This window comes from Peromyscus californicus, unplaced genomic scaffold, assembly GCF_007827085.1.
Source record: "Peromyscus californicus insignis strain IS unplaced genomic scaffold, ASM782708v3 Scaffold_7__1_contigs__length_154581171, whole genome shotgun sequence".
NCBI classification, from domain to species: domain Eukaryota; kingdom Metazoa; phylum Chordata; class Mammalia; order Rodentia; family Cricetidae; genus Peromyscus; species Peromyscus californicus.
Window position 1 is genome coordinate 23357811 of NW_026294595.1, and position 15086 is coordinate 23372896.

A 15086-nucleotide genomic window follows, 5' to 3' on the forward strand; every position below is an offset into this window, starting at 1 on the left:
TTTTCTTTTCTCTTGGTAAGGTCTGTCCTTTTCTAGACTTTTCTGCCTGTGGTAAGGAGATGAGCTGACTTAAGATGCCAAGAGTAGGCAAGAAGCTGTGTTTGTTTGGTGTGAACAGAAGCCACAGTCTTACCAGGAAGCATGGGACACCATCAGATGGCTTCTTCTGATCACGTTTTCCCTTTCCCCACTGGCTCAGCTGGGAAGAGAAGCAAGTTTAACTATCAAGGTGAGACTAGCAATCCTGGTTTCTTGACTTTGAGTAGTTTGCATTCTAGAAGAGGGAGACAAATGATGAACATATATAAAATGTATGGCATATCAGATTGGTTGCTCAGTGTTTTGTTGAGGTGGATAAGGATGAATGTCACTAAATGGAATAGCCAAATATTATCTAAGATGTGATCAACTGACTGTAAGGGATGGGTGCTCAAAAGATGTTAATTCTTTAATTCTCTGTCTCATGCCTTCAAGGTGTGTCCTGTATTGCTTCTTTCTCTCCTGCTCTGATGGCTCATGACTATTGTGTCTCCTTGGTTGTAGTTCACAAGTTCAATGGCATTTAGAAATACTCCACTGGGGTCTTACCAGGTGTGGTCTTTACTTTGGTGTGACATATAAACTTTCCATCGTCAATGACAGATGATAATCTCCTTGAAGAAGTTCACTTGTTCTGGAAAATAACTCAACGGAAAATTAAATAAAGGTTATACTGATGAAGACAGGCAGGGAAGGCTTTTAGCTCCTTCACGGCCCAATGTTCCCTGGGGTCCATAGATTCTTCAAAGTGACAGAGTGAATTCTGGAAATTCTGGGATGATTGGCTTGTTGGAGTGGATTGCATAGGATCCAGCAAGTACTCAAGAACTGCTACTTTATTTTTTTTAATAAATAAGAAAGCCAATGATATTAAATGTTAATCTGGCATTGTGTCCTGAACAAAAGGCACTTAAGTGTTCTTTCTCATTCTGGACCACTCTTCATGGTGCTGCAGGGGAGTAAGCTTCCGGTTTAAATGAGTGACATGCTGTTATGATCCTCACCATCAGCTCGGGTCTATTAGTATGTATACCTTGGTCTTAAGGGGAGACTCTCTTCCAGTGTTCTGTAATTGTACAGTAAATTAGACTTGTCGCACTTAGATGGGGTTTTCACAGAGTCATCAGCGAGTCACCAAAGAACTTATTCTGAAATCCACTGTAATAGCTATTTGTTTTAGGATTGACTCTTTGCTATTTGAATATGTCTTTCCTTTTGTTTTCATTATAAATGTATTACACACATTTCTGGGTCAAGATTAAAATAATGTCCAACTAACTGAGCTAATTTGGCACTGTGACACACACTATTCTAAAGGGTTTATGCTCTGAGTCTCTTACTCAGGGATTTACAATGGCCAGCTGAAATTCTCTTGACTCTTTGATTTCTTCATCTATAAACTGGGCAGAGCACGTCACTCCTACAGAGGCTGTGACCATCAATTAGGTATTTGTTTAAATGGCTTTGATAGCTTGAAAGAATGACCTTTTATAAAAACAGGATACATTGTATTTATCCTTGCAGTATTTTCTTGATTCTAATTATAACTTACTCTTTTCTATCTCACAGAAGGAGAACAGAAGAGGGAAAATGCAAGTACAGAAACTGGCTCTTATTTCCATCACAAAAAAGATTTTACAAAGCTGTGGGAGAATGTCACACTACTGCCCAGACTGATCCTGGGTCGGTCTAGTATTAACTTACCATGTAAACACAAGAGAGCGTATTCCTTCCAAACCTCCTTGACACTAGGGGAAAACTACTAGTTGGTGTAGGATTCAATCTATATAAACTTAAAACTCAGGAGCCATCATGATGAGAGGGCCTTTTTGCAGATCTTTTATTTTAATAATTACATCCTTTCCTAGGCAAGGAAATGGAGATTTTGAGTTATGGGACATTCCCCAAACTGCAGCTATTGTTCTAATCTCATTACATTGATTATTATTTTGTATATGGAATGGCTGTTGGATGCTAAAATCATCATTTCCAAAATAAGTAATAAAACTAAAATGAGTCTTAGTGAGCCATGCTGATATTTTGACATCCTTGTTGGATAGCAAGGGAATATGATTTATTTGATGTAAGTTTCCTTCCATCTGTGTTATTAGGGTCCTTGTATCTTTTAGTGTTCTGGGGTTTAGAGGTGGGCACTGGCCAACTTAAAAATAATGAAAAAAAAACCCACATATGTAAGTAAGGAGGTTGTTGGAGAGCTATAAGGTAACCACTTACATATACATAAGGAAGAAGACAAACAGCTAGCATTCAGAAAATTCCAGAACAACAGAACTATGGGGATCCATGAACAGAGCTAAAGGAGAGTCTACTCCTGGTCCCAGGGCAGACACAGTGCCCAGCTCCTGTATCTTGTCATCCCAAGGAAAGCTTCCTATTTCAGAGCCAAAGGCTCTGACTAGACTGTCCAGGAAGACAGTCCTATACTTGAGTCAGGTAAAGATGGATGGATAGGAAATGAATGGAACATTTGATGGACAGAGTGCCAAGATTGTCCAGGATGCATATGGAAGGGAAATAATTGCTTGTCCCAAACTAAAACAAACCAACAAATAGCCTTACTTCCACACCCAAAAAACCAACAAGAAGAAAGTAAAATACAGGAAAAAAGAGCTTAGTTACCAAAAGGGGGGCCAGAACAGAGGCAAATATACGTGTGTCCTGAGAGAACTTCCCGTTGCGAAGCGACTGAGAGTCAAATTGGCTGGTGGCATGTAGTCTTAGTGCTTAGACGCTTTTTGCTGCTTTATTTATCCAGTTATATTTAGGTTTTCGTATTTCATTCAAATCAGCAAGAAATACTACAATAATAATAATAATGGATTATTCAATTGGGTTGCACACAGATTCATTAGCTCATTAATTCACTTTATCATATGGCCATGAGCTTTCTAGAAGAAAACCAGAAATTGATTTATATTAATGACATTACATGACCTGTGGAGTTGTGGCTCCCTAGGAGCTTTATCAGAAGGTGGGCTAAAAATCAATTCCTCTGTCTCTACCTTTTCTTACCAGCCTCTCACCTCACTCTTTCCTTCTGCATCAGCTGGAGGGGCCTTAGCCTTAATGGGTGAGCAAGTAAAATGGTAAAGAACTGGGCTGAAGAAAATGTGTTATCGTATTAACAAGCAGCTTACTTGTTTGGCTTACTGAAGCTAGCCATAACTTCAACTAGTAGGGACCATATCTATTTGGGGATAGATATCTCCTCTTGATTTTAAAAACGAACATTCTGGACAAATGTGGACTAGACAAATAAGAACACTCATTGTGGGAAATAATAAATATGGAAATGCATGCAGCTAGCTTCTTAGCTTAACTTTGTTGGAACATTTTTTTCTGAATGTATGACATATAATAAAAATTGAAAAACTGATTTCAGTAAGCTATACCAAATAATTGTATACTGCCATGTTGTCTTGGGCTAAGGGGGTTGGGGGAGAGTTGATATGTGATCAACAGAGGCCAAGTGGCCCTACTAGGAACAGTGTGTTCTGTCAGAGTTTAAACATCTGTGAGTATGAATGTAAGGACTAAAAATCAGGAAGACCTTTTATGTTGGTGTAATTTCTGCATCTTCAAATTATCTAAATTCTTAAGATTCTTTTGGGGCAACTTTTGGGAGATTAAAAAAACTATTTAAAACAATATTTACATATATAGTTTCAGTTTTTTTAAATATGGAATTATTAAGTCTGAAAGGAAAGTAACAGAATTCTATTTTTGTATAAACAGGTTCAATGTTTTTATTTGGACTGTTGAGCTCACATAAAAGTATGAAACTAATGACTTTCAAAAATTGCACAAACTTTATATACTTGATTGTGGGTTCTGTTCATGACATTGCCTGCTGATTTTGATTTTATGGTTTTCTGTTACATTCATGTTCAAAAGGCTTATGTCTTCCTCCGTTTTAAAAAAATCTTAAAGCCAGCTTCCAGGACACTCCCATCTAGTGAACCAACTCAGTTCAGAAGGAATTCTAGAAGTAATCTTTCTGTCATTGATGTGATCATGTTTTGAGCTACTTCAATAGCTGTAAGTGTTCCAATGGGCAAGTGAAGTCATCCCAGACACCTGCTTGCCTTGGCAGCTGATACAAGGGTGCCTCAGAGGAAGGAGCATGATTTCTTAACTAAAGAATGTTATCTTTTAACAAAATGGTAGCTTGAAGAGCAGGAATATATATATATATATATATATATATATATAAAAGAAGGTTCAATATATAAATTCTAAACAGACAGGTGACTTAAGACAGGCTAAGGAAATGCTTTGATGACCTTTGGACCTGGGGTATTAGACTATTGACTATCTAAATGTGGTGACATTATTCTTATGAGTAAGCTGATAATTCACCTTACTTTCATGTTAACTGCTTTTCTAGAAATGATTCCGTGTTACAAACTGAGCTAAAACTGTATATTTTGTTTCATTCTATGTCAAATGCAGTTTCTGAAACTTTCTTTTTAGTTTGCATATTCTAGAGTTTTCCCAAGGAAATCCTTTGAACCTAGAAGTTTCTTCTAGGTAATATGAAACGTGGTATCTTAGGTGATACACTCATACATATTCAGCTTAGCTTGCTCAGTTTCCTTGGCCTGGCAGTTCATAGTCTTCACACTTGGTTGCATCTGAGGTGAGTTTGTATAAAACCAGATTGTTTCAGTTAATCAGTGAACTCAGTGTTCTACCTGGACTCCAGGAAGAGCTGCCAATGCCACCCCCACATTTTCATTCAGAGTCAGAGTGGACAAAGGTGCCACATTTTTCTTACAGACCTATCTCCTGTGAATCTAAGTCTCTTTCTTCATTCTTTAGGAAGACTATTCTAATTTTCTGGTTTATATTTTCATTATGTTTAGTTTAAAAATCCTTGTAAAGGATTTTTAAAAGACAGATTTTATATTTTATATATACACATTGACCAAGTATGTTGATTAAAAAGGCACATGCCCTCATTTTTGGTCAGTGTTTACATTCATGGAAATTTAGATATTTTACCAGCTATAGAAAAACTGAAATACCTTGGAGAGAGGCAACAATTGCACCAACAATAGTCAAAAGATAGTAACCAGGGCTGGGAGTTAGTCTAGCAGTACAAGGCTCTGGGTTTGATCCTAGCTTCACACATGTACACAGAATGCAGTAACCATCTGAACATAAATGACCATTAGAAGTGCTACTCACAGCTTCCTAAACTGTAGGTTACCACTACATATCAGGTCAGATAACTGAATGTGGGGGTTGTGGAAATTTTGGAAACAGTAAAAGAGTTTTGAATGTACCAACTTAATATTAATATTAAGTCAAAATGGTGCATAATAAATCCACGGTGTTCCCAGAAGCATTGTACCACTCTGTATTTCAGGTTTGGTCCTTGGTTCCTGTACATTCAGCATGGACACTTCCTACCGCATGCACGTACCCTCACACCACAGCTTACCAAGGACTGAGCACCCAGGCTTATATTCAAGATTCCTGTGTGTTGTCAATTACAGCATCTTTGCTATGTACCCAAAGCTTTCTGCATAATGATTTAATTATATTTAATATTTTCCTACCACCTTTCCTTAGTATTTAAGTCTCAAGTTAGTGCATCTTCAGATTGTGTTGTGTTAGAATTTCTGATTTAAAAAATTACTGTTTGATTGGCTGACAAGTCAAAAAATTGCTAAAATGAATTTTAGTTTGGACTTAGGACAGAAATTCTATGATTTCTGAAATGGCCCTAAAATGACCTCTGTCATTGTTACATATTTCTGAGACGTGGCATTCTAAGCATTGATGATTATAAGATCAAATTATCAGTTTCTGAAAATATTGAAGATGCTGTATGTCCTGCATTATCAAATATTCAGCCAAGATTTAGCTCTTTATGTAAAAGCAAAGTAAGCACATCTATCTCATTAATATTCAAAAATTCTTTCATATTTAAGTCATATTTTAAAGTTCATTTCTCTATTATTTATTATGAGTAAATGTTTGGTTTGTGTACCTATTATGTATACTAATATACCTCAGAATTTCTTGGGCAAAGGCTGTCACAATGGACAAAGTTTAAGAATCCCTTGACTCTACCACCTGAAACAACCCTTTGACAAAAAAAAAAAAAAAAAAAAAAAAAAAATCATGGTTCATTCATGCTGGATCCTGATCAACTGTTTTTCATGTTTAAAAGCAGAAACACTGAAGATAGAAAATGCTGGACTAAGTTTTCCACTATTCCTTACTGGTCAGGTGATATTGAAATAGTTATTTTGTCAGTTTCCTTATCTGTAACATATTATAATGATGTCTACTTCACAGAAAGATTAAAGTGTTTAGTATATTGCCTGTCTAAAATGAGAGTTCATTAAATAGTATTTTTCTTGTGAGTACATTGAATTTATTATGTTTGATACTAAATGTATTTCCCTACTTAAAATTACTCCTTACAGAAGTATTTAGTCTGTCTTTGGGTATCAGTGAAGAGCATGGTAGACACTGGTAACTGTTTTAAAATATTAGGAGTCACTCATAAAATAACGTATAAATTCCAGTCAGAAACAATTATCAGTAACACACTTGCAAATTTCATTTATATTTTTTATAAATATGCTTTGTATTTATTCTAAAAGTATGGCTGATGATGTGTATCTAGCATTTTGTCTTCAAAAACAAAAATTTTAGATGTCTAGTAATTTTGTATTACTCAGAATAAGAAGAATGTAACTGATTAACATATTCTCTCATTGTTGGATATTTAGCTTGCTTGTAATTTTTTCATTATGAAAAACATTGCCACAAACATCCTTCTACACATGTATTTAAAAGTATAATTAATATTGTATTAAATATATGAATATTTTAAAAGGAATTTCGTATAAGTGCTTTTCTGAAACTTGTAGTAATTTATCTGCACTTCAGTATTTCCTAATAGATTTGTCATCTTCAAATTACAACTTTTAAAAGTTTTGACCTATCTAAGGGGATGGTTGGAGAGCCTGCTCTTCTTGCCTGGGCCCCAGGCTTAGCAAAGCCTCAAAGGAGTTTTTAAACCACAGGCTGATGGGAAACTCAGTACACAGGGCTGCTTTGCATATGTGTATATGTTATTTCCCTGACTAGAATTTCACCAATGTGAGTAAAAATTACTCACTATCCCACTGAATAAAGTATTTATTCTATAACACACACACATACATACATAAAAAGTTTTGACCTGTTAATACCAAAATACAGATGAACAGATTCCTGCCAAGTTCCACCATGTTTAATGTACAACTAACACACCCGACTGTTGCTACTCACCAACATTTTATATCAGCATGATTAAAAAACATAGTTTAAAAAAGTATGGGATAATCCCGAACCTTTAGAGAGTGGTTTCTCATAGCACTCTCAGTGTGAACAATTTTAAACAAGTCATTTGTTATTCTGGCTAAAAAGGGATATGCAATCAGGACAGAGTAAAGAGAGTAAAGGATTGCTCTAAACAAAGTGTTAATGAACAAAGGCTTATTCTACCACTTGCTAGGATTACTGAAAACTGTACTTAATAGAGAAAATGTTAGTGCCACATTCTGCTTCTGCTCTCAGTGTTATACAAGTTACCAATATGACCTTAAGTCACTTAATGTCTTCAACTCATTGATATTAGTATCTTAAGCAAAAATAATTTTTGGTTGTAAGTTAATAATGATTATTAACATTAAAATGTATTATATGTGTATGCAGGTGCCTTGGTAACCAAGTTAGATAGACCTGTAAAACTGAATTACTATTGTGGAAGTACTTAACCATCATAGGTCCTTCTGCTAATATTGACTCTGAGGGACAGGTTTACTGTTTTCTTGAATTTCACCTTTTGCAACACAGGAAACATAATATCTGAGCCATAAGAATAAAAACTCTTATGAGAATAAACAGTGTTCTAGAATATGTTAGCCGACACTAAGTAACAACTGTGCAGCAGTGTTCTTATTCTTCCTACAATGTTTCTCTTAGATGCACCATCTCCAAATGTAAGCAAGAAGAGATGATGAAGTGGGTTATTCACATTTCCTGGAATGTCTTTTGCATGCTCTTCATCTGAACCTATGAATCACTCAGGTTTTGCTTCTAATCAGAGTACTAATGCTTTCTTTTGTGAAAAGTTTAATAGAAACCAGCAAATATGAAAGTCTGCAGCCTCTCAGACCCAAATAAACACACAGAGGCTTATATTAATTAAAACTGCTCGGCCATTAGCTCAGGCCTACCACTGACTAGCTCTTACATTTAAACTCAGCCCATTTCTGTTCATCTATATGTTGCCATGTGTTCCATGACTTTACCTGTGTGTCATTACATGCTGCTCCCTGGATGGCAGGCTGGTGTCTCCTGACTCACCTCCTCTTCTCAGAATTTTTCTTGTCTGCTTATCCCGCCTATACTTCCTGCCTGGCTACTGGGCAATCAGCGTTTTATTAAACCAGTGTATAAAAGCATTATCCCACAGCACAAATATGCTAGGCAGTTCATAAAAAGAGGCCCTGACTCTACACATACAGCTGCTCCCTCAAAGCAACTTTCAATTTTTTTTTATTCTACATTTGAAGGATAAAAAGTGAGTCTATAAAAACTGTTTATGTTTTAGCATAAAGCACAGAATTGGTATACATACTTAATGATTTCTTCTTCATTAATGTACTCACCATTGACTTATATAAAAGTGCTCATTTTGAAACTAGCTGTGGATGATACAAAGTATTTCTAGGACCACAACTGAAAGCATATGGACACCATAGTTGTGTAGCTAAGAATATCATCTACAGAGAAGACAAGTTGAGGCTGCCAAGGCTTGGTTCACTGAACAGTTGGGTTAAAGACTCATCATCGTTTGTTTGGCTATGACAGTACACTTGGAATTTCTCCTAGCAATTGAATGGGTGCTGTGTATGATGCTACCTAGCATGGCTAGTATAACTCATGTGTTAGTTCTTTTCCAAGATACCAGGACCCAGGGGAAGATATTGGTGATCTTAAGTAGATTTGAGAGAGGACATGAGAGTAATGTGAAAAACAAAAGGAGGCCAAGTGATGTATTAAACCATGCTCTGTCCTCTAGACAAACTCAGTTTAGTCAAAGAATTTGAGTACACATGGGATGCTAAGCAGTGCTCAAGTTAAGCCAGTCCAGTGATGCTTTGGACATTAATCTAAGTATTACTGAAGTCCTCTACTTTGCTGAGTGTCAGCATCATGGCAGATGTGAATGGTCTAATGCTATGGGATAATGCTCTTGTACACTGTAAAGATTTGTTACTGGAATCGGTTTAATAAAATGCTGACTGGCCAGTAGCCAGGCAGGAAGTATAGGTGGGGCAACCAGACTAAGAGAACTCTGGGAAGGGGAAGGGTGGAGTCACCAGCCAGCTGCAGAGGAAGCAAGATGAGAATGTTGTACTAAGAAATGATACCAAGTCACATGACTAAACATAGATAAGAATTATGGGCTAATTAAGTGTAGGAGCTAGTTAGTAATAAGCCTGAGCTACTGGCTGAGCATCTATAAGTAATATTAAGCCTCCAAGTCAATTATTTGGGAACAGGCAGGTGGGAGAGAAAGTTCTGTCTACAGTCTAAGTCCCAAGTTCTCAAGATTACAGTGCATCAGAATTACCCACAGAGCCTTGAAGCCTAGGTTCCTTGACTTTCTCCAGAGCTTCTGCTCAGGCCAGAGCAAGCCTAAGAGTTTTCATTTCCAACAAATGATATACTCTAGGGGATGCAGATTGTAGACGTTTGTTAGGAGGACTATATTTTGTGACCCTTTGGAACCAGCTTCTCTCTACATATGCATTTTACAAGTGATCCAATCAAACTGCATAGTCCAATAATCGTGAATGAACTGCACCCTCTCCTTTTCTTCCCCATAGCAACAATTTGTGAATGTGTTGTACAGTAAAAGCTTTGGAAGTGATCAATAGAGAATCATGTATAAAAGGCTCTAGCTATTGCTTTCAAGAAGCATAGAACCTGGTGAGAGATACACACAAATAATTATGATGTTCTGATAACTCAAATTAGAGCAGAGGGAATAAAGAATTGAGAAGAAAGTTAAAGTTGTTCTTACATTAGAGTAGGTTCATTTCATGTTTTTTGAATTAATCTCTACTCACTCCTATGAGGCTGCATCAATTTATTTTTCTGATGGGAAATGGAAGCTAAGAGGTTCAGGGCTTGTTTTAACACCAGAATTAGTAAATAGTCAAGCTAGAATCTGAAGCAAGATTTGTCAACCACAATGCTATCCTCATTGCAAAACAATGCTGCTTTTCAAGGGGAAGAAGGGAAAATAAAAACTATGCTCACATAAAACTGGGTGAGTGACACTTTACCAGCTGTAATACAAGGGTTTCTTACTGTATTAATACAGTCCAGCTACGTCTTGTCCTGAGTTTAAATCCTAACATCAGGGCTCCAGGGTGAAAACTATCTTAGACATGGTTGTATCACTTATATATGTCCCTAGGATATCCTCATGCCATGAGAGCCATTTAGGAACAAATGCCTAGTGAAGCAATGTCGGATTTGTATTTCTGCTCTCATTCAGAGAAACACAATCATTGAGGGGCACATCCATACGGCTGTTAATAGTACTGTTTGCTGTATATAGATGGCTTAGTGTGAACCGTGAAACATCAGAAGCTACTCTGTATGGTTACTGCGATAGGGTTATCACGTAGCTGACCTTGTTTAGTTTTTAGCCCTCAGACTAGCTCTCAGAGACAGGTATTTCCTCTACCACCCTTGTTGTTCTCAGAAAGACTGTGTTGTGGAATGAAGGTCACAGAACGGCCAAACTGCTTTCCTGGTTCCAAATGACTCGCATGTGGACATGCCTGTCATGATGCACGTACATGACTTGCAATCCTTGCACTGGCCAAACAGAGCCTTCCTGCTGGTGTGCTCACCAGGTTCCCCAAGCATGTGACCTGTCCTTCCAGCTTAGCCTCACTTCCTGTTTCATGCCCATTTCCCATTTTACCCCTTTTCTTCAACGATCCCTAAGGTCCATGTTTTCTCCTCAGTCTCTGCTGGAGCTCATCAGCATCTAGGGATCATCTTGAGAATTTGCATAATTAAGTCTGTAAGTAAGGAACAAACTCCTACTTCAGACAGCATTTAGGACCATGTGACTGTTCTAGCGGAAACACAATAAACACGTCTTTGTTAAAGTAAAAATTAGTTCTTTGCCTTTTAATGTTGTCAGAGCAACTGTTAACGTTTGAAGGCTTGCAGGCTGAGAGTATGACTCAGGATTTGATCCCAGCAGTGAAGTGGGGGGAAGAGTACTTGCAAATATCAATTTAAAGAAAGGCTCAAAGTGACTGCTTAGTTCACATCATCTATAACTGATATTTTTATTTGTATAATCCCCTTTGGAAATATTTTTTTTTCCTCAGCTGTTTTTGCTTGTCAGTTCTTAGCAACTCTGGGTTGTCCTCTTCTTGAACTGGGCAATAGCACTTGCTTGCTTGAATGATTCAAAACTAAATTTTGACTCTGGATTGGCTTTAAATGTACGTTCTTGTCTGGAAGGTATCCTGAGCTTTGACGACAACAATTACCCTCCGACTATTTCTGTTGGTAGAAAAGAGCATCCTGTGATGTTACCAGTTCACTCTCCAAGAACAATGGGAAGACTCAAGGGAGTCAGAGATGAGGAGTGACACCAGACTGCCACATCTTCATTTGCTGGCTCTCCTGTATTTGAAGCTAAAAGAAGGCAGTGGTGACAATTAATTTATGAATGTCATCTAATAAATTTTGTTGCAAGTATATTAAGATGTTGATTAGACTGTATAGGCAAAGGAATATTTTAGCAATATATAACACCCACAATCACAGTTCATTTTGAGTTATACACACTTGCTGGTCTGGGGCTCTCTCTGCGGGGACCCAACATTCTCTGCCTCTCCTCTGTATTGGGGGTTTAGAGTTTGTCCCCCAGGAGGAAGGGAGAGAAGATGATGGATCGGCTTTTAAATGCTTCTTTCTTAGAAGGACTGTGTGTCCCAATCCTTTGGACAGAAGTTCTTAGTCTCACTCCACTGCAGATGGTTCTGAACATCTAAGAAGGGCCCCAAAACTAAAGTAGCGTTAGGAATATTTATTACAGGCACCATAGGAAAACATCCCTCTAAGTCCTTGCCTGGGATGTGGGTGTGGCTAAAGATAGCTGTATGAGTGGTGGGATAATATATTTTCCTACCTTAAAGATGATTACTTTACCCACAAGCTTGCATGATAAACTTCCCAAAATTTTCTCATATACCATGTTGGCACAGAGACAAGGCAGGGAAAACAGACTAATCCTCTTATAATCCAGAGTAAATAAATGCGCTTTTACGAGATATTTTATAAGGCAGTCAAGAACTTTGCATTAAGGGCCCAGATTTGGATCTTCAATGCAAATATAAGTATAAAATAGACAAGGGCAAATTTGTGTATTTCTAATTTTGTTTTTGTTCAAGGCTTAGTGTAGGAATTAAAAATTAAAACAGAGTTCAAGCAACAATGATAAAATCAGAAAGGGTATGTGGGAAGCTGGGCCTGTATGCAAAGGGTAAACCATAAATTGTCAAGGGACAGGAGTGGATCTTTCATTTAACACATCTCTGTGTGTGTTATCCTGGCCGCAACTTTGATATCACTTTCTCATTATGGGATAGTGATCAGTCTTCAGGCCTTAAAAGCTTTACATATGTCTGTATACAGTCTTGCCTCTAAGTTTTCAAGGTAACAGAAAGTAGTATAATTGTGTGGATAATTAAAAACAACCAAAGCACAAGTCTAAAACTTGCACTTTTATGACTGTGATGCAGGCTATCAAAGTGACAGGGTGTCTGGAGGGGACCCTTGCATGCACACAGATTAAATGAGTCCATTAGTTGATTGTTTCTGGTATGAAGATAAGTACAGAAAAGTATAATAATGCTGGCGTTTAAGTGGACCTAATTAGGCTTCAAGTTTAACACTCCATTAAGATGAATGGGGAAGGGTCAGCCCAGCTCAGGCTGTGCCATTGTCTTAGTGTGTCTGGATATTGCCTCTGAAGACAACAGTCTGTCAGCACACGTTCTTACAGTCACCTCTGGAAAGCAGACTGGAAAGTGAATTCTTTTAAAATGAAATCTCAGGTTCTGGAGGCCGCAGTCAAATCCACAGGGAGACCTTAAATCCTCAAGTTCTGCAGCTGTATTAGTCATAAACAACAACAACAGTAATGATAATTCTTTCCCATGTCTACAGAAACTTTCAGGCACATACTTCAGTGTTTCCTGAATAGGATCTGGTGAAACTGACAACCTCCAGTTTACCTCTGAAGGACCTGGGCTGTGGAGAGGGTGAGTGACTTGGCTAGAACTACGGTGCGCGTGAGCGCCCAGCCAGAAATAACACCGAGGGACTTCACAGGTTTGTTGTCGTGTAGTCCGGCATCCTTCACAAAAGGCAGTAAGGCGTGATGAATTCACACGTACCTTTGAAAAGCCTGAGAATCAAAGCACAGCATAGCATGATGGGCAGGTTTGGAGGGAAATGGTGATGTGAATCCTGCTCCCAGCCTTGTGGAAATTTGGCTCAGTAGTGTGTGAGCAGGAGAAAAGCTTTGATCATATGGCTAAGGTAGGGTACAGCCTTGAATGTGGAACTCTGGGACCATATTTCTAGCTGTCTCCCCAAAGAACACGAAGTTTGTCTTATGCCTTTCAGTGACTGGCTTCAGAAACTGTTATCTAGAGACTGCAGAAGTAAACCAAGTGTGTCTTGAGAAGCATGTCTGGACGATGATCCTCTGACTCTGATAGTGTTGGCACGTTGTTAATTGTGATACGGTTTCAAGGCTGGTACTTTACAGCTCTGGCTGTGTTGCAGACTTGCTACATACTTCTGGATAAATACTTTCCTCTTGTTGAGTTCCAGTGGCTCACTTTCTGAAAAAATATGCCAAATGTGCTCTGCTTATCAAAATTCTGGGTTTCATGGCTTTGCAAGTTTGTAAAGATTGGAGAAGAGAAGTCTTGGTGTAGAATTGGTGCCACATGGATCCAGCAGAAGCCGAAATCATCCCTAGTTGGCTTTACTTGTGGAAGTACAAATTTTAGACCTGTTTATACAGATCCAGTTTTAATTTAAAAGGTGTCAGTATTTCTTAAACTAAAAAAATAAACAATGTGTGGGATCATTTATCTAAGGAATTTGAAGTTGAATTTAAGAAAAAAACAATTCTGGAGCAGGGCAGTGGTGGTGCACACCTTTAACCCCAACACGTTTGAGGCAGAGGCAGCCAGATCTCTGAGTTTGAGGCCAGTCTGGTCTACAGAACAAGTTCCAGGACATCTAGGGCTACACAGAGAAACCCTGTCTCAAAAACAAACAAACAAACAAACAAACAAACAAGCAAACAGTAGTCTCCTAACTGCTTTCTGCCACACGCAGGGATTCTTACTTCTGATCCCCCATCAGTGTAGCTTGCATAGTTCTAGTAGGAGGCAGTTGAAACGTGTCTTCCCCAGCCACAGTTTTCTTGTGGGGTTGTTTCTTTTCTTCCTGTCTCGCAGTGTTCTATCCCAGTTGCTGTTGTATGTGGACGCTGAACAAACAGCAGCTATTTTGCTCTGCTGTTTGACAGCGTCCAGATACCTTAAGCAAGTGCTGATGTTAATCCTCTGGTTTTCTCGTTGTCATACACTTCAGGACATAAGGAAGTTTTCAGAAATGCCGTGGCTTCAAAGCTTTCCCTTAGCTTTAGAGTCACATGAGTTTAACTTTACACGTGTTCCGTGTCACTACCTCATTATTCTCTGATAATTCCTATTACTTGAAAATAAATAAGTTTGTATTATAAATGTACTCTTTCTCACAGCACATTTGATCTTTTAAATTATTTTAGTTTTATGGGAAAATCAATTTAATTTGAGTTTATTTTAATTAATTTTGAAATTCATTTAATAGTTTGCTTTACTCTTGAATTGGTCCTTTAATACTATTTTAAA